Here is a 23,169-nt window from a genome sequence, read left to right as displayed (position 1 = left end):
GTTACTAGAAAAAAAAGTCACACAGGTATTAAGTGATAAAACTGGGATTCACTTAAGACTGTTTGATTCTGAAATTCTAGTTCTTAAATATATTGTATGGCCCTTTAATGATGAACACCCAGAAGATGTTGCTAAATGAATAGATGAAGGAGAATGCTCTTTAGTATGCCAGTGATGACCTCCTTTTTTAAACCTGTCCAAAAACTCAGGGTCTCAAAAGTTCAAAAGTCTTTCAAAATTTCCCCTTATGTCCTTATGGAGTACAACATTTCCTTTTCAATTCCTCATACTGCAGCTGATTAGTAGCTCTCCTTTGACATCTATCACTTTTTTTTCTTTTCAATATTGGACTGAACTTAGGGATGCTCTGCAACTGAGCTACATTACAAGCCCTTTTTTAATTTTGGGACAGGATCTTAATAAGTTGTTCAGGCTGGCCTTCCAACTTGTGATCTTCCTATCTCAGTCTCCCAAGTAGCTGGGATTACAGGCATGTACCATCACACCCAACTTGGCACTCATCATTTTCTTTTTTCTTTTCTTTTTTTTTAAATTTTTAATTGTAGATTGACACAATATTTTTATTTATTTATTTTTATGTGGTGCTGAGGATTGAGCCCAGTGCCTCACATGTTAGGCAAGCACTCTACCACCAAGCCACAACCCCAGTCCCACCATGCATAATTTTCTGAGTTTTATAATTACTTATACTTGTTATAGGGGTGATAGTCAAAAAAAAAATATATATATATATATATATATATATCCATATTTTTAAATAAAAATATAAAACTGATATGAAAAAAAATCAATATTTGAAGTCCAATATGACACAAGAATTGACCAATCAGAAGGGATGCTGACTTAGTCTAGAGCTGGACTTGTAGACACAACTTTTGGACTACAGATGTTAATCCTTAGTTGCTGGATTTGAGAAAAGTCTAGACAGAAAAAAAAAATGGTGGGGCAACAGGAAGGAAGTTGGTGAAGGTTCACATGGGGCCTAGGAAAAGCAGAGATTTATCATAAAATACAGAAGTACAACCAACATTTTCTCAGCAGGTAGAGCTGGGCCAGTATGTAACCATTGATCATTAGCCCTACATATAAGTAGTGTTCATCTTCTACTGTGGCAATTTGGACCACATGAAAAAAAAGAGTCAAAAATATTGCCAAGTACAGAAGTAGTTTACCCTTTCCCTGCTTTTAAATATTTTGAATTGATAACCATTATACTTTTCCTATTTAATTATTTTTAAATCTCCCAACATCTTTTAAATGCTTTTAGAACTTTAAGCAATTCTAAGGCAGTGGAACAACTTTTTTTTTCTCTCATAATGTTTATTACACTGAGGTACAAATGATAACAAACAAATCTTGATGTTTTTCTTAATACAAGTTTATTTTCTTTTGAAAACAAATCAGTATTTTAAAATAATCTTAAAGTATTATTGAAGAATACAACAAATTTCTAGAAAAAAAAATTTTTTTTTAAAGAGAGAGTGAGAGAGGAGAGAGAGAGAGAGAGAGAATTTTTTTTTTAATATTTATTTCTTAGTTCTCGGCAGACACAACATCTTTGTTGGTATGTGGTGCTGAGGATCGAACCCGGGCCGCACGCATGCCAGGCGAGCGCGCTACCACTTGAGCCACATCCCCAGCCCTAGAAAAAAAATTTTAAAGAAAGAAATGGTTTTAAGGAAATGATAATACTAAATCAAATCTAATGGGCAATTTCAGCTATTATAAAAATTTGTTCAATTTTTGAAATTTCAGTTACCATTTGATAATGTGCAGTGACCCAGGACATTTTTGTCTTCTCAAAAAATTTTTAAACTGAGATCTATAAAAATGGAACAGTCTATTTTCATCTTCTGAGTACAGTACTGAGAATGTCCATGCTAGGATTTTTCCATTATTTTAGTTAAATAACTTATTTAATTTTATGGCCTATAAAACATTTTGAATCTCCAAATATCATTTTAAAAATAAATCCTATTTTGATAATTATATTAGTCCCAATTTGATGACAGTTTAGCAGTCTTTCATGTTTTCAACACAGAAAAACTAGATTGCAAAATTAATTTGTTACTTCTTTACTTCTTTTCAATTTTAAGTAATCATAGTATTGAGATTAACTCTATTTACTAATTTAAAACATACACCTCAATCTCATTTCTCTCCATCTCACTTAATAAAAAATGAAAAATATTTGCATGGATTATTCTCAAGATTCTTTTCTTCCCTAAATACTTGGGTTTCAGATGGAAATAATGTTTGGTAATAAAGCAAGTGTTTAGGGAAGAAAATAAATATCATATTAAAAGTGTCTTGATTAAGATCAGTCAAAAGTCAATCACTGATTTGTTATAATTTTGTATGAGTCAATTACCTTTTCATATTGTTTTCCTACCCTAAAATAGACATCATCTCTTCTTCAATTGAAGGATATGAAAATCATTCCAGGTTGGCATAACATTTAAAAATTATTAGAAAGAAAATGACATAGGAGAATTGAGCATTTTAATAATGTGGGTTACTTTAAGTACAAATGGTGAGAAGGAGACAAAATTTCTACTATAACTGTCAAAGGAATGGTTTTACCCCCATGTCTAGGATAGTGACTGACATATAGTAAGTGCTTAATTACCTAAAATATGTCCTTCACAATTCCATATTATAAATACGAGAAGAAACAGTAATGAGATGCTATATATAAACATTCACTACTACAGATTTATATACCATATTTTTTAAAAAAATATCATATAATACAAGTTATCATGATCACAATATCATGCTGATATTTTTACAGTGCATCTGCATTTCACTGATGCTTCCATAGAGAATTGAATACTACTTAAAAATTCAATTGGGATGAGGCTAAGTTATGCCATAAAATATGAATGTGAGAGAGTTAAATTTAGATTTAAAAAATAACCTCTTAACAAGGAAACTTGTGGCTCTATTAATTTTCCAAATGACAGTTCCCATTTTAATAACAAACCAAAAAAGATTCAAATTCCAGCTTTTAAAAAAAAGACACTAATATTTTGAAAAACTGAAGAATCCCAGGTACATTTTTTTTAATATGAAGGAAAGAAAGGAGCCAGAAATAGCTTATGATACAAGGCAATAAGGTGATATGTTTAAGGGCACAAGAAACAAAAGGAGTGAAATTGGCAATTGAGAAAAAGACAGAACTAGTAAGAATAGTAATTTGTCTAAATATCCTTAATAATCAACAAATAGATTTGCCCTTTTCCCCCAGCATAGTTATATATGTTAATAGGGAAGAGAGTTTTTCACCTGATTCCTTTGAACTTTCTCAAAGAACAATTTCAAATAAAGTGAAGACTAAAGTGAATCTTTAGCATTCAGATTTTGTTCTGGCTATTATTTTACAGGTATAGCTTAGAAATACTACTACACTTGTCCATACAGATTTATTTTTTTCATTTGTGACTTGTCAGAAATTAATGTTTCTTTTAAGAAAAACCACTAAAATAGTGAAATTAAAATGGAAAATGGATTAGCAACTTAGTCTTGTAGACTCATGAGTTGCAATTAGTACATTGTGAGAAATGAATTTACTCCTGCTAAATTGAGAAAATGGCTATAACAACCAAAGCAACTATTTTAATTAAATTTTACCATCCAAATGGCTTTCTCCATAAGAACTCTCTGGGAACAGGCCCCTTAGGTATCTTATGCATGAGCTAGAAGTAGCAAAATGTTTCTTCACCGTTATCAGTGTCTCATGCTCATTAGTAATTTGGGATGGAAAAATTGTTTCCTAGAAAAAAATAAGGTGAAAAAAATTAGTATTTTTAAATATATTCATCCCACCAACCATACTATTATCATAGCTAGGATAGAAAGTTATTTTATTTCAAGTTTGATACATTTAGAGGTAATAAAATGGAAAAAGGGCTTTATATTGCATTATATTATGTAGTCAGTGCTAGAGCACTTGCCTAACTTGGGAGGTTCAATCCCCAACATCTCGAAAGAGGGAAAAAGGAGCTGGGGCGTGGTCAGCAGAGGAGCACTTTTCTGGCACATGTGAGGCACTATGTTCGATTCTTGTTATTAGTAGGTTGCACATTTGTGTACTTTATTAGTCACTACAATTTATTTGTAAATCCAGAACCAACAATTTTTCATTTTTGCAATCATTTACAGATATGCATAGGGCAGCAACAAATTTGTCATCTGAAGCTCATATTTCCATGTTTACAGTATGATAGCTGAAATAAATCCACTCTCTTTCTTCTCAGTTCAGCTATCATAGTGTAAACATGTGTACTTTTCTTACTCTACTTAGTGTTGAATCATTTAACCCTTTTGGGCTTCCTTTTATGATTTTGCTATTTAAAATGGCCCCATGCATAAGGAAATGCTGATTGATTCCTACGTTCCTGTGATATCCCTTAGAGAAAAAAAATGCATTTGTTAGATAACTTTCTTTTAGGCATGAATAAGTGTGTGTGTGTGTGTGTGTATATATATATATATATATATATATATATATATATATATATTCACAGATAATTGTACACATTTGTAACAGCAAGGAAAAAGGTGTAGAAATAAGAAGGTGAAGTTCTTAACAGCATTTCACCAATTTTCCTTTAAGGTCCTGTTTCTGTCTGGGAGCTTGGGTTGCATTTATTCATGATGACTCCTTACTCTCTTCAAATTTGTGGCAATGCCTCGGTCTCTCCTAGTCTTTTATGACCATGACCCTTTAGAAAGTTGCTGGTCATATGTTTTGCACAAAGTCTCTCCTTTGGGGTTTGGTGTTTACTTATGACTGGGCAGAGTTATGGGTTTTATAGGGAGATGTCACAGAGGTGAAAGGTCCTTATGGAATTATTTGGTGGGAAGAGGGACACATCAGCATGACTGGTTAGGAGTGATATTAATTTCAATTATTTGATTAATGTGATGCTTTTTGGATTTCTTACTATGAGCTTACTATTTCTTTCTTTGTAATTAATAAATATATTTTGGGAGATACCTTGAGAATATATTATTTCTCCCTCAATTTTTACTCACTTAGAGGATGTGGCTCAGTGCTAGAAAACTGGCCTGTCATGGGTGAGGCCCTGGGTTAAATTCCCAGTACTAGAGGGAAAAAAATAACTTTGCTTTTGCTCACTTAAATTTTGGCATTTATTCACAGATCTTACCAATAACAATTATTATTATGGTCTCCTAAAAGTTATTTTGTTTTAATTTTTCTCATCATTTCTTTATTTATGAACTGTAATTTTCTTTAAGGAAACAACTTGCTCTTTCTCTATTCTTTCATTTCCTATTTTTTACTATTCATATGGGCTATGGTTATATGTTTAATTCTATAATTTATAATCAAATACTACCATTATGTATTTGCTCAAACTGTTCTAACTTGGCTGTTGGGAACTCTTTCAGATTGTTTCCTGAATCCTTTCAATAAGTCCCTGTCAAATTGACCAAGTTATGCTGCATGCATTCCAAATATGTCACAATAAATCCTCCTGGTATATGTAATTATAATGTACCATTTAAAAAAAAAATCAATCCCCTATTCCTTATTAAGCATCTCTCTATTTTCTGCCACCACAAGGATTTCCAGGATTATTTTACATTTTCCCTGCTCCAGTTCTGGGATCAAGCATTTCTTAAAGAGCCCTGGTCTCTATTATTGGAGAATAGTATTTAGAAGCCAGATCTGGGTGGAGATCTGTCCTGCTCATTGCTATGGAAAAAAAAGTTCTAAGTCCTCTTAGTGTTCAGAATTTGGAACTATGTTAAACCTATAAATGCATCCATACACATACATCTCTTTTTCTTTGTTTTCTTTTTCCTTTCTTCAAAAATCTTTAGTTCATATTTTTACTACTAATTTCAATTCATCACCACAGTGTTCATCCTAACGCCATCTTTTTTCTTTTCCTTTTTCTTTTTTTGTACTGGGGATTGAACTCAGGGGTACTCTACCACTGGGCTACATCCCCAACCCTTTTTATTTCATTTTGCAACAGGGTCTCAGTAAGTTGCTGAAACTGGTCACAGACTTTCCATCCTGCTGCCTCAGCTTCCTGAGTAATTGGAATCACAGGCCTGCACTACTGCACCCACCAAATGTCCTCTTTCCTTACTTGGAACTGTGGAATTTGTTTTTCCTTTTCTTTTTTTTAATTAAAAGGCTGGTGTTTACGTATTCCTAAATTGTGAAAAAAATGTTCCTCGATTGTGCATGACACAAGAACACAAGATAGGTTGGTAGATATTGTTGTAAGAAGCTACATAAAAGAGAAGCCAACTGATTTAATGGTCCTTCTTCATGCAAAAAGAACTAATCACACTCTTTATGCTTTATTGGCAGTGGAGTGCAGAAGGGTAAGCCCAGGATGTGGAATGTAAGCTTGTTGTTCCAGCCAAATGAGACAGATGATATGGGATTGAAAATTTATTTAAGCAGTTGTTTGTGAACATAGTTCTGAAAAAAAAAGTTATTTCTTGCTCCAGCCCTCTGGGGAAAATTTCCACTCTGAGGTCCTCTCACTTTGGCCACTGGCCTGCCTGGAGGCAACCTGCCTCTTGGGACACCTCTTTATCTCTTCATTGATTTCTGGTCTCTTCTTTCTTCTTTTTTTTTTTTTTTTTTGAGAGAGAGAGAGAGAGAGAGAGAGAGAGAGAGAGAGAGAGAGAGGGAGAGAGAATTTTTAATATTTATTTTTAGTTCTCGGCGGACACAACATCTTTGTTGGTATGTGGTGCTGAGGATCGGATCTCAGCAAACACCACTCAATCAAATTGGGTCTTCAGAATATTTTTAATCAGAAAGCCAAATTTACATTTTTCTTTATTTTGTGGCTTGAGCTTTGGTTTCCCTCATAGGTTGCCTGTTCTGATGACATTTGGGGTGTGGGAAAATTAACTCTTTTCCTGTCCTTTTATAATAGCCCAGACTTGTTCAACAGGCAACCTCAACTGGAATGCCTCACCAAAACCCCAATTTGGCCTACTGTGCTTCAGATATCTGAAAAATGAGGAAGGAAGGGAAACAAGATTAGATCACTCTGAGGGCCGATGGAGTATTATTATTCCCAACTGAAATCCCCATTCTTTGAGTTCCTTCTAGTAAGAATGAAAATAATCTTGGTGCAAGTATTATTCCTTTTAGAGTTATCAATGATTCCAGAAGTCCACAGGACTGTTTGACTGCCACCCTGACCCTCCTGCAGGGAGAGGTAGGGGTCACCTCCACAGTGGCCTGGGCTGACCATAAATGAATTGGAAACACCCATAGTGGGGAGAAGGTCAGTGAAAGTGGGAGCCTAAGGAGAACCTATGTTTTCTTAGCCATATCCAAAGAGCCTGAATGGAACTGTTTAGCAGCCACACACTTCCTGAGAATGCACTGGGCAGCTTTCTGGAGGTACCAGGGAGATAATTCATGATTGGGACACTGAACCATCACAAGAATGTGAAGAACTCATTTTTGAGGATTCTGAGAATACTATACATTCTAGGAAGGAATGTTTAGCACAGCCACTTAGACTTGGTGGGATGTATGAGTGATAATATTAATGACGATGTCTTTAGGGGCATGCTGAGTAGGGATAATACCAGTGGTTTAATAAGAAGATGCTCATAACAACCAATGTGGTTGGAATTTAGTTCATGTCTCCCTTATGAACAGGCAAGACACTTAAGTTTTCATCTTAATAAATTCTTACAACTGTGAGGCAGGTACTCCCATTAGTCCATTTTACATCTGACAACTGAGATTCACAAAGGTGGAGAATTGTACAGTGGTTGCAAAACTACAAGAAAACAAAGGCCTTTCATAAATATCTTACTGTGTGTTCTTGTTGGAAGGATCAGTCTTGTGGGTTGCAGCGATTTGATTTAGCCAAGGTAAGCATTCATGTGGCCATCGCTGATGCTTTAGCAGTGTCCCCAATGCTACTTACATGACTCAGAGAAAAGAAACTGAGACCCAACTGCAATCTAATTATAGAGGTGCTCAGTGAGCCAGTAAAGGAATGTGCTATCGATGGGGGCAGTCATAGCACCAGGGATTGGGCCACCCAACCCCGTATTCAATGACCTGGCTGAGGTTCAGAAACAATGTGGTGAGAATTGAAGTAGGGCACGCCAGACAGACATGGCAGCAGGAGCCAAAGCACTGTAGTGTGCAGTAAGTAGCATGGCAGGGAGAAAACTGGAAGAGAAGCAGGGGCCTTAAATGAATCAGCCAAGGCCTTGGGCCCTAGATAGATAAAAGCCTGGATCTGGAGTCCAATTGAGCCATGTACTAACTATTTTGACCCTGCACCACATCTTTAGAGGTTTTCTAAGCTTTGTTTTACATAACTGGAAGCATAGTGACAGATAATAATCTACATGTTAAACTGACAGCTTGGGTACCTGCTCTGGATTCACAGAGTTGATGAATGGATTTGTCAAGAAGAATATCTAATTTCTACTACATGTGATGAATGGATTTTCCAAGAAGCATATCTACTTTCTATTACATGTAAAGCTTTATTATTCATCAATTGCTTCTATATTCTTACTTACTTTTGCATATTTCCGGTAATTTACCCTCTTAGTAGTGTGATTTTTCTGGCTCTGGGCTTGTCCTCTCAGTCTAGGTAGCCCTCAAGTGTAGACACCATATTTTAATCTACCATCACAAGATGTAGCCATGCAGGAATCTCAGCCTTGCTAGACCATTAGAATCACTTGGGAGTACCAGAAAGCTGCACAGGTCTGTTCCCCATCCCAGATGTATTAAACTAGGACCTTCAGGACTTTGGCTTAAGCTTTTACTCTTGACCAGCTGGGCAGAAAAATGTTTGAATCAATGAGTAAACAATCATACTGTATGTACAGTTGTCCCTCAGTATCCTTGAGAGTCTGGTTTCAGAACCTCTCCTGGACTCCCAAATCCATGGATGTTCAACACTTTATACAAAGTGGCGTAATATTTGTATAACCTATAAATATTTTGGTACATTTTGAATCACCTCTAAATTACTTATAAACATAGTACAATGTAAATTCTATGAAAATAGTTGTTATAATGTATTGTTTAGGAAATAATGACAAGAAGAAATGTCTATACATGTTCAGTAAAAATGCAGTTTTTAAAATATTTTTAGTTACATATGGACACAATACCTTTATTTTATTTGTTTGTTTTATCTGTTTTTTTAAATGTGGGACTGAGGATCATACCCAGTGCCTCACATATGCTAGGCAAGTGCTCTACCACTGAGCCACCACCCTATCCCATAAATTCAGTTTTTAAAAAATATTTTTACTTTCATTTTTGTAGTTGTCAATGAAGAGCATGCCTTTATTTTATTTGTTTATTTTTATGCAATGAAAGGATCCAATCCTGTGCCTCACACATGCTAGGCAAGCACTCTGCCACTGAGCTATAGCCCCAGCCATCAAAGCATTTTTTTAAAGAAAGTTTTTGATCCTCAACTGGTTGAACTATGGATATAGGAGGCTAGCTAAATCAGTCAGGATAGACTAGAGCAGGCTATGATAGTTATTAACCCCCAAATATCAATGGCTTAAAATCAAAAAGATCTGTGTTTTGCTCACATTTTGCAACCATGATAGTTTGGTTGAGGGCTCTGCTCAATGGAGAAAACACCTTAAAGGGCATTATTGTTTGTCCTATCAGAGAGACATATTTCAGGCTTGTCTCTCACTAGCATTAAATGCTCCACCCAGAAATGGCACAAACTCCTTCCATGCACACTCTTTGGTCAGGACTAGTCATGTGATCTGGAAGTGCAATCCTGCACGTTCCCAGAAGATGAAAAGCCAGAAATCATTGGTGAGCAGTGCAAATCACTACCAGACTACAAAATTGGCACCATCAACTTTATTTCTCAGCAATACTTACAAGGTGTGTTCAAGGCCAAGTGTAAAATATGGAGTGGTATTTGAATTTTTTTTTTTTTTTTTGGTTTGGCTCAGGGCCCTATTTTTTTTGTTGTTGTTGTTTTTGTTTTGCTTTTTTTAATTTAATGAGGCTAGATGGTATATGGCATTAAACTTGGTGGTTAAAAGCCTGAATGTCCAAACCTTAAGCTCTGCCATTTACCAGATGTGTGAGCTGGGCAAGTAAAAGACAATTTATACCCATCAAAGAGATAATCAAAGGATGTGAGAAGCCAAGGAAGGAGGTTCTTTGTTAAATTGAGTGCTTAGAACCAGACAGCATTTACCTGAGTAGGACTGATGGGGAGAGGGCTACTTTAGGAGGTTTCACAGGAATTGGGGTGGCTCCAGATGGCAGGGAGGACGCATGTTTATCCCCCATAAATTGCTGCCTTCCTGCCTGATCCAGTGTGAATGTTTGGGCTGAAGAATCAGAGAAGCCAACTGGAGTTGGTTTAACCACATGAATTAGCTAAGGAAAGGGGATGTACAGGCTTCCTGCAGATTCTCTCTCTCTCTCTCTCTCTCTCTCTCTCTCTCTCTCTATATATATATATATATATATATATATATATATATATATATATATTCATTTTGCAGTATGGGGATTGAACAAGGGTCTTGCATGTGCACTCTACCACTAAGCTACATCTCCAGCCCTTTTGAAAAGCATTTATATTGAGATATGGTCTCACTAAGTTGTATAGGCTAACTTTAAACTTGCCATCATCCTAGCCTTGTCTTCCAAGTAGCTGGGAATTCAGGCATGTGCCACCTCATCTTCCCGGGGCTCTCTCTTAAAGCAGATAAAGTTTCTTGTACCACTGTCTCTAGCAAGTTTCCCCAAAATATCCTGGGCTCTAATGGGCTTTGGCTTATGAGAGGCCAGTGTTTTTGGGTAGAAATACTAGCTGCTTTAAGTAGAAAGGGTATTGCACAAGAGGATGTCAGGCACCCCATAGAACCATTGGTAGGGCTGGAGAAAACATTGACCAAAAAAACTGTTTTAGATATGACAGTTTGGATTATAGCCCTGTGCCATTGCACCTGGCAACAGTTTTACTTTAAATTACAGTATTATTATGAAACTTTATATATACTTGATTTGCATCCACCTTTCTTAAGAGACACCTCATAGAAAGGGAGAAACTTTGTGGTGTATCTTTATGATCATTTTTATGAGCTTTACCAGAGTGTTTAACATAGATAAGGTTCCTAGAGGATAAATGGTCAAGACTAAAGTATATGATACTTAGACTTTTCTGACTCACAGGTTGGGGTTTTCAAAGATTAAAATGCTTTTTACAAAACAAAATTATGTCTATGAAGTTGCTACTCAGGGTGTATTTTACAATTTTTTCTCCAGGTCTTTATCAGTACCATATGCTTATCAGTGCTGTGCATTTTGGGGCTATGAATCTTATGCAAATTTAAACATAGAAGATAACAGGCTTCAAGACCATAGTGTGACAAAGGAGAAAGGCAAGTACATGAACCTTTAGAAACAGAACACTCCCTAAGACATTAATCAAAATGTATGTGTTGTAATCAGTTTGGGAAGGGTCAATATGAAGTCTGTGAGAAAAATGGCCTTTCCTCTTTTACTGGCATTTTTAATGTATTATCAAGCCACATTTGTATACACTGAACTTTAACATCATGCAGGGGAGAGAAAATTGTGGGAACATTTGGTTCTTTTGAACTGCCCACTTTTAATTCAACGTACTTTGTTGTATATTCGGGTACCACTGATGCAGCAAATGTCACCAGCACTGCTGAAAATGAAGAGCGTAGTCAAATAATTATCCATTGTACACCCCCAACAGGTAATGCTCAACCCATTTGGCTGTAATATTTTACTTTAAGTAAACATTGGGCAAATATATCTAATCTTCCTGGCGATGGATGTTATTTCTATTTTATAAGGGTGGGACTAGATGATCCTGTAAGGCCTTCTGATTCATAGTGTGGTCAGTGTACCAGCATTTCTTGCAGAATTTCAGGCTCATACCACTGAATCAGAATCTGCATATTAACAGCTCTTGCTCTTTTATATTATTCTTTATTTATTGTAGTGCCAGGGATTGAACCCAGGGCCTCCAGAATGCAAAGCTTCTGCTTTATTAATGAGTTTTGTCCCCAGTCGTCTTCTTCTTCTTCTTCTTCTTCTTCTTCTTCTTCTTCTTCTTCTTCTTCTTCTTCTTCTTCTTCTTCTTCTTCTTCTTCTTCTTCTTCTTGTTCTTCTTCTTGTTCTTTATTATTATTATTATTATTATTATTATTATTATTATTATTTTATTTCATTTTATTTTTTGGTATTGATTGAATCCAGGATTGCTTAACCACTGAGCCACATCACCAACCTGTTTTACTTTTTCATTTTGAGGCAGGGTCTTATTAAGTTGCTTTGGGCCTCACTAAGTTGCTGAAGCTAGTTTTGAACTTGTGATCATCCTGCCTTAGCCTCTTGTGCCCCTGGGATTATAAGCATGAACCTATAATTGTTTTTTAAATGCAATCTTGTCTACTCTTTCTGATTTACTTCATTGAAGTTGTAGTTTTAGGAAAGTTATTAAATGATGCCAATATTTACTTGATTGTAATGTCATATTCTGCCTGCCTACCAGAGAACTTGGATTTATACTTTTACTATAAAGGCAAGGTTTTAAATATTTTTTGTTAAATCAGGTGCTACCAAAGAGATTCCTATTAGTATGATGTCACAGGATGAACTGGCCATTAATTTTGGGGGTAGGGAGGGTGACGGGGTAACAGGGATTCAACTCAGGGGCACTCGGCCACTGAGCCACATCCCCAGCCCTATTTTATTTAGAGACAGGGTCTCACTGAGTTGCTTATCTCCTCAGTGTTGCTGAGGCTGGCTTTGAATTCACGATCCTCTGGTCTCAGCTTCCTGAGCCACTGGGATTGCAGGTGTGTGCCACCATGCCTGGGTTGGCCATTAATTTTATAACTTAGAATCATCAGTGCTGTGAATTTACTAATAACTGATGCTGAATTGTGAGCTTCTTAAGGGCCTATGTATGTATGCTTTGAATATTTAACCCATTTCCTTGTGTGGAGAATGAGAACAAACTTAATTTTAACAGATGAGTAAGTGCAACTAGCAAGAATCATTTATGTAATTTATTTTATTGTGCAGATATTAATTTTTGACAGTTAGGAGTGCAGTTGACTCTCTTCCCCATGAAGGATTCAGGTGTTGGAGATTGTACACAGAACTGATTATCAGTGAGAAGTAAACATCATACTTTTTGGAGGAGACGGTGGTACTGGGGATTGAACCCAAGGGTGCTTAACCATTGAGCCACAGTCTCAGCCCTTTTTATATATTATTTATAGAGGCAGGGTCCCACTGAGTTGCTTAAGGCCTTGCTAAGTTGCTGAGGCTCGCTTTAAACCCATGATCCTCCTGCCTCAGCCTCCAGAGCCTCTGGGATTATAGGTGTGTGCCACGTTGCCTGGCAGGAAACAGCATTCTTTTGCAGTACTGGACACACCTATAATCGGATCCATTCTGGAGGCTGAGGCAGGAGTACTGCAAGTGCAGGGTCAGTGTCAGCAACTTAATGAGACCCTCACCAATTTAAAGAGATCCTGTCTCCAAATAAAAAATAAAGAAGGCTGGATATATACTTTAGTGGTAGAACACCCCTGGGTTTTGTCCCTGTACTACCCTCCTCGAAAATAAAATGTGAGAAAGAACTTCCATTTTAGCACTTCCTGAGGGTTCAGAGTGAAAATAAATTTGATTAAAAAAAATTGTGTTCATTGAAAATCAGATAAATGGTGCAGAACTGGAGTTCCACTGTATATGTCAAATTTCATGACAGTTCAGAAAGTTAAAACATCCTTTAGGCAATCATAGTTTTCTTGTTCTTTATAGTCAAACATTTTCACTCCTTAATTATAAATGAAATATTTTTCATTTGTGAGATTACTAGCATGTCAAAGTCAGTTATTAGAACCAGTAATTCAGCTACTAAGTGCATTCTTGCGATCCTATATATATATAGGGGTTTTACTATTATAGAGGGGTTTTGTTTTGTGCCAAGCTTTGTATGAATAGTTAACATTGATTATCAACCATAACCAACTTCAGCAGGTTGCTGTGAAATGCCATAAGAAATTGGGTTTAAAATGTTACAAATCTGTGTATATACATACATATCAGTTATAAAATATATAGAGATCTGGGGTTATGGCTCAGTGGTAAATGGTAAAGCTTTTGCCATGTTTGAGGCACTGGGTTAGATTCTCAGCACCACATATAAACAAACAAACAAACAAATAAATGTTCATAAACAACTAATACAAATATTTTTTAAAAAATAAAATACATAGGGAAAAGGAAGGAAGAAAAAAAAAAAGCTAATATTTACTAAAGTTCCACTATGTGCCCAGCAGCCTGCATAAGTACTTATGTATGCAAATTTACTTAAGCCATCAACTGAATTAAGTAGGCATTATTATCTACATATCAGAAAATGCAACTTATTAGGCTTAAGTGGCTTTTTTAAGGTAAGAATAGCAAGTTATAAACCATCTGATTACAGACCCTCAATATTTTAAGTACCTTTTATATGCTAAATTCTGTGCTTTGTATATTTGGTATAAGAAAAAGTAGAGGGCTGGGGTTATAGCTCAGTGGTTGAGTGTTTGCCTGGCATGCGTGAGGCACTGGGTTCAATCCTCAGTACCACATAAAAAATAAAGATATTGTGTCCATCTACAACTAAAAAAAATATTTAAAAAAGAATAAAGAAAAAGAAAAAGTAGAAATTTTCTTGGAAATATCTCTATATGCCCTTACCAAATAATAAAAGAAACTAATCCTGGTTATGTTTTGTTTCAGTACTAGAGAGTGAACCCTGGGGAGCTTTACTACTGAGTACCCTCCCTTGAGGCCTTTTATGTTTTTAGTTTGAGACAGGATCTTGCTTAGTTGATGAGGCTGGCCTTGAAATTGCCATCCCCTCCTGCTTCAACCTCTTGAGTCCCTGGGATTATAGGTGTGTGCTAGCTACACCCAGATATTAAGCTGCTTAATTTTTAAAGTAGCCTAGTCTGTGACTGAAATATCTTAAAAGCAATATTTTTTTTTCAGTTTGGTTCAATTCAATTAGGTAACTCATTTATTCTAGAATCAACCATCAATAGTCATTCTATCAAGCATATTAAATGAAATATGGTATTTTCTAAAATGTCTTTCATGTTTCTGTTTCTTTTTCATGTTAGGTGCTATTAAGCCCTGTGGGAAGCTGGATGACATGTCTCACCATGTGGTTCATTTTCTTGGTTGCATTGTTTTTCAACCTGCTAGTCATTTTAACAACATTCACATCTTGTACATCACTGCCTTCCTCCAAGTTGTTCATAGGCTTGATTTCTGTGTCTGACTTATTCATGAGAATCTATACTGGCATCTTAACTTTTCTTGATGCCGTATCCTGGGGCAGATTTGCTGAATTTGGCATTTGGTGGGACACTGGCAATGGCTGCAAAGCAGCTGAGTTCCTTGCAGGTTTTTCCTCAGAAAGTGCAATATTTTATTAATGTTTAGCAGCTGTTGAAAGAAGCTTATCTGCAAAAAATATCATGAAAAATGGGAAAGCAATCATCTCAAGCAGTTCTGGATTGTAGCCCTTTTTGCTTTTCTGGGTGCTGCAGTAGCAGGCTGTTTCCTCCTTTTCCATAGAGGGGAATATTCTGCATCACCTTTGTGCTTGCCATTTCCCACAGGAGAGAAGCCATCATTAGGATTTACCGTGACTTTAGTGCTGTTAAACTCACTAGCATTTTTATTAATGGCCATCATCTACACTAAACTTTACTGCAACTTGGAAAAAGAAGACCTCTCAGAAAACTCACAATCTAGCATGATTAAGCATGTTACTTGGCTAATTTTCACCAACTGCATCTTTTTTTTTGCCCTGTTGCATTTTTCTCATTTGCACCATTGATCACTGCAATCTCTATCAGTCCTGAAATAATGAAGTGTGTTACTCTGATATTTTTCCCATTGCCTGCTTGCCTAAATCTGGTCCTGTATGTTTTCTTCAATCAAAAATTTAAAGAAGACTGGAAGTTACTGAAGTGACACATTACCAAGAAAAGTGGATCAGTTTCAGTTTCCATCAGTAGCCAAGGTGGTTGTGTGGAACAGGATTTCTACTATGACTGTGGCATGTACTCACACTTGTAGGGTAACCTGACTGTATGTGACTGCTGCGAATCATTTCTTTTGACAAAGCCAGTATCATGCAAACACTTAATAAAATCACACAGCTGTCCTGCATTGGCAGTGGCTTCTTGCCAAAGACCAGAGGGATATTGGTCTGATTGTGGCACAGTCAGCCCACTCTGATTAGGCAGATGAAGAAGACTCCTTTGTCTCAGACAGTTCTGACCAAGTGCAGGCATGGTAGAGCCTGCTTCTATCAGAGTCAAGGATTCCCTTTGGTGTGCGACGCTTACAATCTACCAAGAGTTAAAGACCGAATTACTGTGTTTGTAACTATTTCCCCCATCAACCAAATTCACAGTGTTTATAGAGTGAACCATATTCTATTCTTTCATCTGGGAAGCACTTCTGTAATCACTGCCTGGTGTCACATAGAAGGGGAAGGTGGAAGTTTATTTTTCAAACCTGATATTTTTCAAAGAACAGGTGCCTAAATTATTAATTGGTGAAAAATGCAATTTCCAAGGAATGTGTGGTCTATTTGAAACAGAACTTGAAAAGGATTTGAGGTGTGGTATAGCAATATAACTTTTAGGTTTTTTCAGATTCATAAGGAGCAAATTTATACCTATTTCTGAATTAAGCACAAGATAAAGGACAGCTGTTAATATTTTTAAAAAGGTAGTTCAAATGTGACTTTATATAACTGACAAAAGAGTCTTGCTAATTTTACCTAATATTTGATCATTATTCTCAGGACAACTTACTACAGGGCCAAAAAAGGGCTTGTCTTGATTGTCTCCCAACTAGAACTGTGAGAGTACACATAGGTGTCATTGTTTTCTATTTCCACTTTTACATGAGAATCATAGATTTTGTTAAATTGCTTTATAAATCTATATAAACCTGAAGATGTTTTAAAAATCATATTAACAGCTGATAGAATAAAAATATCAGTACATTTGTTTGGGGTCATTTTACATTGCTTTGTTATGCTCACCATGATTTTCAGTGTTTTGCAATTATATTACTAGTACAAAATAAATGGCTAATTGATGTGTGAGTTGAAGTAGTTTTGGCTACACTACATACTAATGAGATTTTAATAGTACCTAAGGGATTTGATGGCTCCATGTAATGTTCCCATTAATAAATGCTTCTTAATATCATTGGTTCTACTGATATTTTCCAGTTTTGTTGGTATGTCATCTATTAACAGTATGGATTACACAAAAAGTAAACTGGGGTCATTTTTTAATTGGAGGAAGCTGAAAATAAATATGACACAAAGCACATAATTTATTTCTTAGTGAACTGGATTCTCCTAAACTTATGTTATTACTTGTATGCTTCTATAAAAATTTCCCATACCATGACTTACAAAAAAACCTATTCAATAGTTCATATGCTGAGTTCTGGTTAAACTAGACAGACATATCATTAAGGGGGTGGGGGAGAAAGGATAAGGTTTAATCCTATGTCTTTGAAAATTAAAAATTTTACCTGATTCTCATCTAGGGTCTTCTGCCATGTTTTTTTTGTAGAGTCTTAAAGTTATGATTGCCCAATAAGTTTTTTGAACAATGTACTAAATAGCAAACCTACTGCCATATTATTATACTGGATATACTAAAAAAATTAAGCTAGATTACAGGTTAATAATTAAACTGTACATACTGTGCATATAAAGAATTTTTATCTTATGTAAATTATTTTTACAACACAAGTAGGGAAACATGGCTTCTGTTCAGTTCGTTTAATTAAAGCTACCTCCTATAGTGACTGCCAGTAGCAGAATGTTAAATTGTGGTTTATATACTTTTTTCATTGTAAATAATCTCGGTTGTACATTGTCAGTGTAAAAACAGAATCTTTGTATATCAAAATCATGTAGTTTGTATAAAATGTGGGAGGGATTTATTTACAGTGTGTTGTAATTTTGTAAGGCCAACTATTTATAAGTTTTAAAATTTGCTATCACGGTTTGTATATTTACACATCTGATAAATATTAAATCATAACTTGGTAATAATCTTAATTAAACTTGTTTTCTCAAAATTCAAGTTATTGAAAACTTCATTCATTTAAAAAATAGAATAGCAGATATACAAAATCTGTGGTAAACTGTGCTATATATTGTATGAAATACAATATTGTACTCTATGTTTCAAATTATTAAAGTTTCTAGAAAGCAATATATTTTGCCTTAATTTGTAACTAAGTATGTTAAAGCATTTACTATCTATTATGGAGACAAATTTAAAAAGTTTTAAATAGAAAAGACATTATTAGAAAAAATGTTGGAAGTAACCATTAGAAAATATTGTTTGATAGTTATCTGTCAATATTTAAGAACACTTAAACTTAAAACTTTTATCCTGTCTTAAATCTGAACTATATTGTGGAAAACATATTTTGAAATATAAGTGAATATCACCAATTTAATCTTTATTTAAAAGCAAATGATTAAAAATATCTACATGATATTAATTGTAGTCAGTTGCCTAGAAATGTAGTATTACAATCTCCAAGCTCTCTTTGGACAAATGAGAAAACAAAGGGTTTAATAAAATTTAAGTGAATGCCTGAACCACAGCAAATTAGATCCCAATCAAAACTTAGTTCCTCTTAATTTTGGCTATATTTTGTAGGTGTTAGTAAATGTGTATGCCTCTTCCTGTTTTAAAATTTATATGTGTTTGAAATTTTCACAATAAAAAGAATGGTTTAGGTACCCCTCTCCCTCTCCCCTTCCCATGCCCACCACCAAAACCACAACACACAATAAACCTTGTTTCATCTTTACCTTATTCACTAGCCCCTCAATCCTTCTGCCTCTTAGATTATTTGAAGAAATCCAAGACATATTGTTTCATCTGTAAATTTCTAGGAATAATTATTTTTAAAACTAACTAAAATTGGCATGATTTTTGTTACAATGTCATACAGGAATTTGTAAGGAAAAGTCATTCTTCACTTACAGGTTACAGAACCAGTAAAAAAAATCTCAAATATACCATGAAAGTGAAAATAAATGAGTAGTAAGAAAAGACATTAGTAAGTAAAACATATGGGAAAAAATCTTTTAATGCTTTTTATACCCTTCTTTATGACTTCTTGGCCCCAATAATGTAAAGGCAGTATAAGAGACCCCAAGACTTGACTACATTCAAATATGTGTACACACAGCATGGAATTGCCCCATAGTCTTTGGGTCTCCAGTATTGTTAACATATAATGTAATTGTCATAATGATGACCCTGAAGCATGAAGGAAAGGGCTTTCTTTTATAAAGCATTTTTTAAAAAATAAAACATCTAAAGGAGGAAGGGAAGTATATGACATCTTAGATTCCCATACCAAAAAGTTACAGTGCAAAAGCTTTGGCATTCAAGTGATACAATTTACTCTTAAATCTGTCAGATCCTGAACTAGAAATTTTGAGGATTAATTAGATAATATGACTGTGATGTAGATTATTTCCTTAATATTATAGAGGAATAAATTAGGATCAGAAAGGTCAACAGCTTATTTATGGAAATTTATTAAGAGAAAAACCATTGATTAAAATTCTTTTTCTTTCATAGATAAAACCTGTGAGTTTTCCACTATGCTTGCATTAGGTTATGTCTGTTGGGAAATTTCTCCTAAAGCTTTCTTCCTTATGAAGTCCTAAAACAGTTTAGGGTCTTTTGATATTACTGATTCTCAAAATGTTCTAATGAAAGGTTTTAGCCAGACATGCCAATATTGAATTATTGGGGTAGAGAATGAAAAACTCTACTAAATAAATTTTATTCTTTGATCAATTTATTACTCACTTGGATTGCTCTGATTTTCTTCATTTCACTGTTGTTACTAAAATTTAAAAATATTCCATTTAAGAAGTTTTAAGCATACATATTTATTTTTTTGTGGTAGGGGAATCAAACTCAGGGTCTCCCATGCTCTGTGCCTCTAGCTGGCATATCATATTTTATTATAGCTTCTGCTTCCAGAATTGTCTTTGATTGTTAATATTTTTATCATATATCAATGTCCTGTGTCAAATTTTGTAGATCTAAACTTCATCAAGGATGGTGTATTACTCTTTGATCAGTAACAACTTTATGTGCTATTTTTAGTCATTGTCTGTTTTCACATGATACTTCTACCAGTTATACAAATTTAGACAGAGCTAAATTTACACCAGTATAAATAAAGCATCCAGCTTTATAATGTCTGTCATCTTTCTTGCTACCTTTATCCCCATCTCCAATCTCCGAGTTCCCACAAAATATTCTTTCCCCATAAAATACACATAACAGCATATTTTAATTACATTTGTCACCACAAAAAGATGAGGAATTTAGAGTAACAGCAGTTTTTATCCCAGTGCTTAGCAAAGGTTAGAGGCTTAGCACATAATAGAGGCTTAAAAAAGTAAAAACAATTCACAGGTGTAGACAGACTAGATGCCTTAAGACGCCAGGCAAACAAGATGTATCAAAACACTAAAAGATTGTCCTAAACCTGCATTATTTTTTGGTAGCAGGGATGGAACCCAGGACCCCATGCATGCTAGGCAAGCACTTTACCACTGAGCTACTTCCCCAGGCCACCTAAACCTGCTTTCGTGGATACACTTGTAAAGTTAAATTAAATCAGCCTCAAAAAAAGCATGACCTGTTCAAGGAAATCAAGACTGGTGCATATAATCCTGACCTTATGTGTGTGTTGGGGTGGGGGGGGTGTGGTGGAGGGGTGGATGTTAGTCCTTAATTCTGCCTCTTTCCCTTTAAGAGGAGTTGCTTTATTTAGTAATAACGTTATTTCAAATACCAAATGGTCTGCAACAACACCTCAAAAAAAGCCCAGGCCCCCGGAAGGTGTCAGCTGGAAGAGACACAGAATTGAATAAGTTCACAAGCAACAGGCACCTTCCAGACACAGGAAGAAGGGCAGACAGAGAGAAAGCCAAGTTCTACAGGCCCAGACACAGCCCTCGCGTCCTCCTTGCGTCGCCATGGCAACGCGGCACCCAGGTGGCCCGGATTGGCCGGGCCCAGCGCGCGGGGGGCCTGCTGGGAGATCGTGTCCCAGCTGCAGCTTGGCGGGTTTGAACTTGGCGGGCCAGATGTGGGCCAGATGTGGGCTGTGTGGCGGTGGAGTGTTGCTTCTTCCCCTCCTGGCATCCTGTTCTCTGCGGACTGCAGTTCTGAGTCTGAGGCCTCCGTGGCCTCCTTCTCCGTCCTCATGACGGGTCTCCGGGGACAGAGGCTGGGGGCGGTGGCGACGTCTATCTGTTGGTCGCCGCTGCCTCAGGGCTGCAGCAATTCCACCATGTCACTGTTGTCTCCCCTCGGCCACCAGAGCTTCTCGTTTGACGATGAACATGGTGACAGAGAGGATGAGGAAGATGTGGACGAAGATGCCCATGACTTAGAGGCCGAGGTGTTGAGCCTGAGAGGAACGGAGTTACTGGGGCGCGCCAGGTAAACCTGAGGCTGCCCGACCGATAAACCGGTCCCAAGGTTCCTTGGACCCTTCCAAGTACCTTCAGCAAACCAAAACAATCTCCTGTCTTCCACCTTAGAGGCTGAGCAGGCGCCTGCATCCTTAAATGCAGCCCTTTCTGCAGAGAGTCCTGGGCCATTTCTTAAAGATGATATGTTTTCTGATTCTTAGCCCTTAAATTGCTGCTATCTCAGTTTCCTTAAAAAGGACCCGTATATAGTCTCGAACACACAAAACTGCTTCTATTTCAGGAGTTTTACGAATCCTCAGAAATCCAGATGGTGAACTGAAGAACTCTTGTCCATAATCTTAGTTCCAAAATGTGTTTTATGTAGTAGGTTGTAATAGTGTAAAGAGCTGAAGCATAGAAATTAGTCCACGACAGCCGCATAAGGACACAAGTGCAAAATACTATCTAAGAACCAGAAAGTCTTTTCCAGAAACTGAGTCTGCTGACATCTTGCTCTTCGACTTCCCAGCCTCCAGAACTATAAGAAATAAATTCCTATTGTTTTATAAGCCATTCCGCTTATGGTATTTTATTATAGCAGTCTGAACATTCTAAAACAGGCACAAAATCATAAAATTTCTATTATGGAAAAGAGTAGGGTAGGGAAAAATTAAAGGTATGGGAAAATTCATATTACATACTACAGATCAAGAATCAAAATGCCAACACCACACCCTAGAGATCCAGGGGAAAGGCCTACCCCACATATGCACTGAGAGCCACCCTGTGCTGGGGTTTCCTATTCACCAAAGTGTGGTTCCACAGCCCAACATCAGGGTACTTATAGGCTTGAGGCTCCACCACCACAAAACTTGGATATCGCCACTACTATCAAGGGACAACAATAAGGACCTGGCGTCACCAAGGTCCCTGTGGCCTGGCTGCACCACAAATTTCTCTATTGGGGTGCTAACAGTTATCCTGCTACTGAGTTAACAGGGAATTTTGCATGGGGTTGCCTATCTCTTATTTCTCCTACTAACATCCAACTTCTTATTATTATCCTCACTAATCATATAATCTAATACCTCCATATTCTCACATCCTACCTCATAAACATCTCAGCCAACCTCTAAGTCCCCCCTTTTACCACTAGAAACTGTAAACCTCTATGCAAACCTATTTACTATATGGTAGAAGATAACTGAATTCATCATTTCTGATTATAGTGACAAATGTGTAAATGTAAAAATAGAAACTAACTGATATATGGCTGCATATTGGATACACTAAATGCTGTAATATTGATCTCTTCCTTTAAAGTGAGGTATTGGTAACTTATAGCGACACTATAAGACAATAGGGCAGAAGCTGCAATACTTTGGATCCACACTGTGAGAGAGGAAGACACATAGACATCATGAAATTAACTAAAATGATTTGGAAATTAAAGAACAACCTAACACGTTCATCAAGTTACAAGGTTACTAGAAACCAAGCGGGAGGCCATAAGAAGTTTTCTGGGCCAGTAAATATATAGAGGAAAGAGGTTCCA

General features: G+C 36.2%; 1 pseudogene; it reads left to right on the top strand.

Annotated features, from left to right (window-relative positions):
* Window positions 1-21,646, top strand: part of LOC144252533 (leucine-rich repeat-containing G-protein coupled receptor 4-like) — a 66,774-nt pseudogene extending 45,128 nt beyond the window's left edge.
* Window positions 21,647-23,169: the final 1,523 nt, after the last annotated feature.

Source organism: Urocitellus parryii, unplaced genomic scaffold (assembly GCF_045843805.1).
Source record: "Urocitellus parryii isolate mUroPar1 unplaced genomic scaffold, mUroPar1.hap1 Scaffold_45, whole genome shotgun sequence".
Taxonomy (NCBI): domain Eukaryota; kingdom Metazoa; phylum Chordata; class Mammalia; order Rodentia; family Sciuridae; genus Urocitellus; species Urocitellus parryii.
Note: the sequence above shows the minus strand (reverse complement) of the source record. Positions and strands in the feature narration are given on the sequence as shown.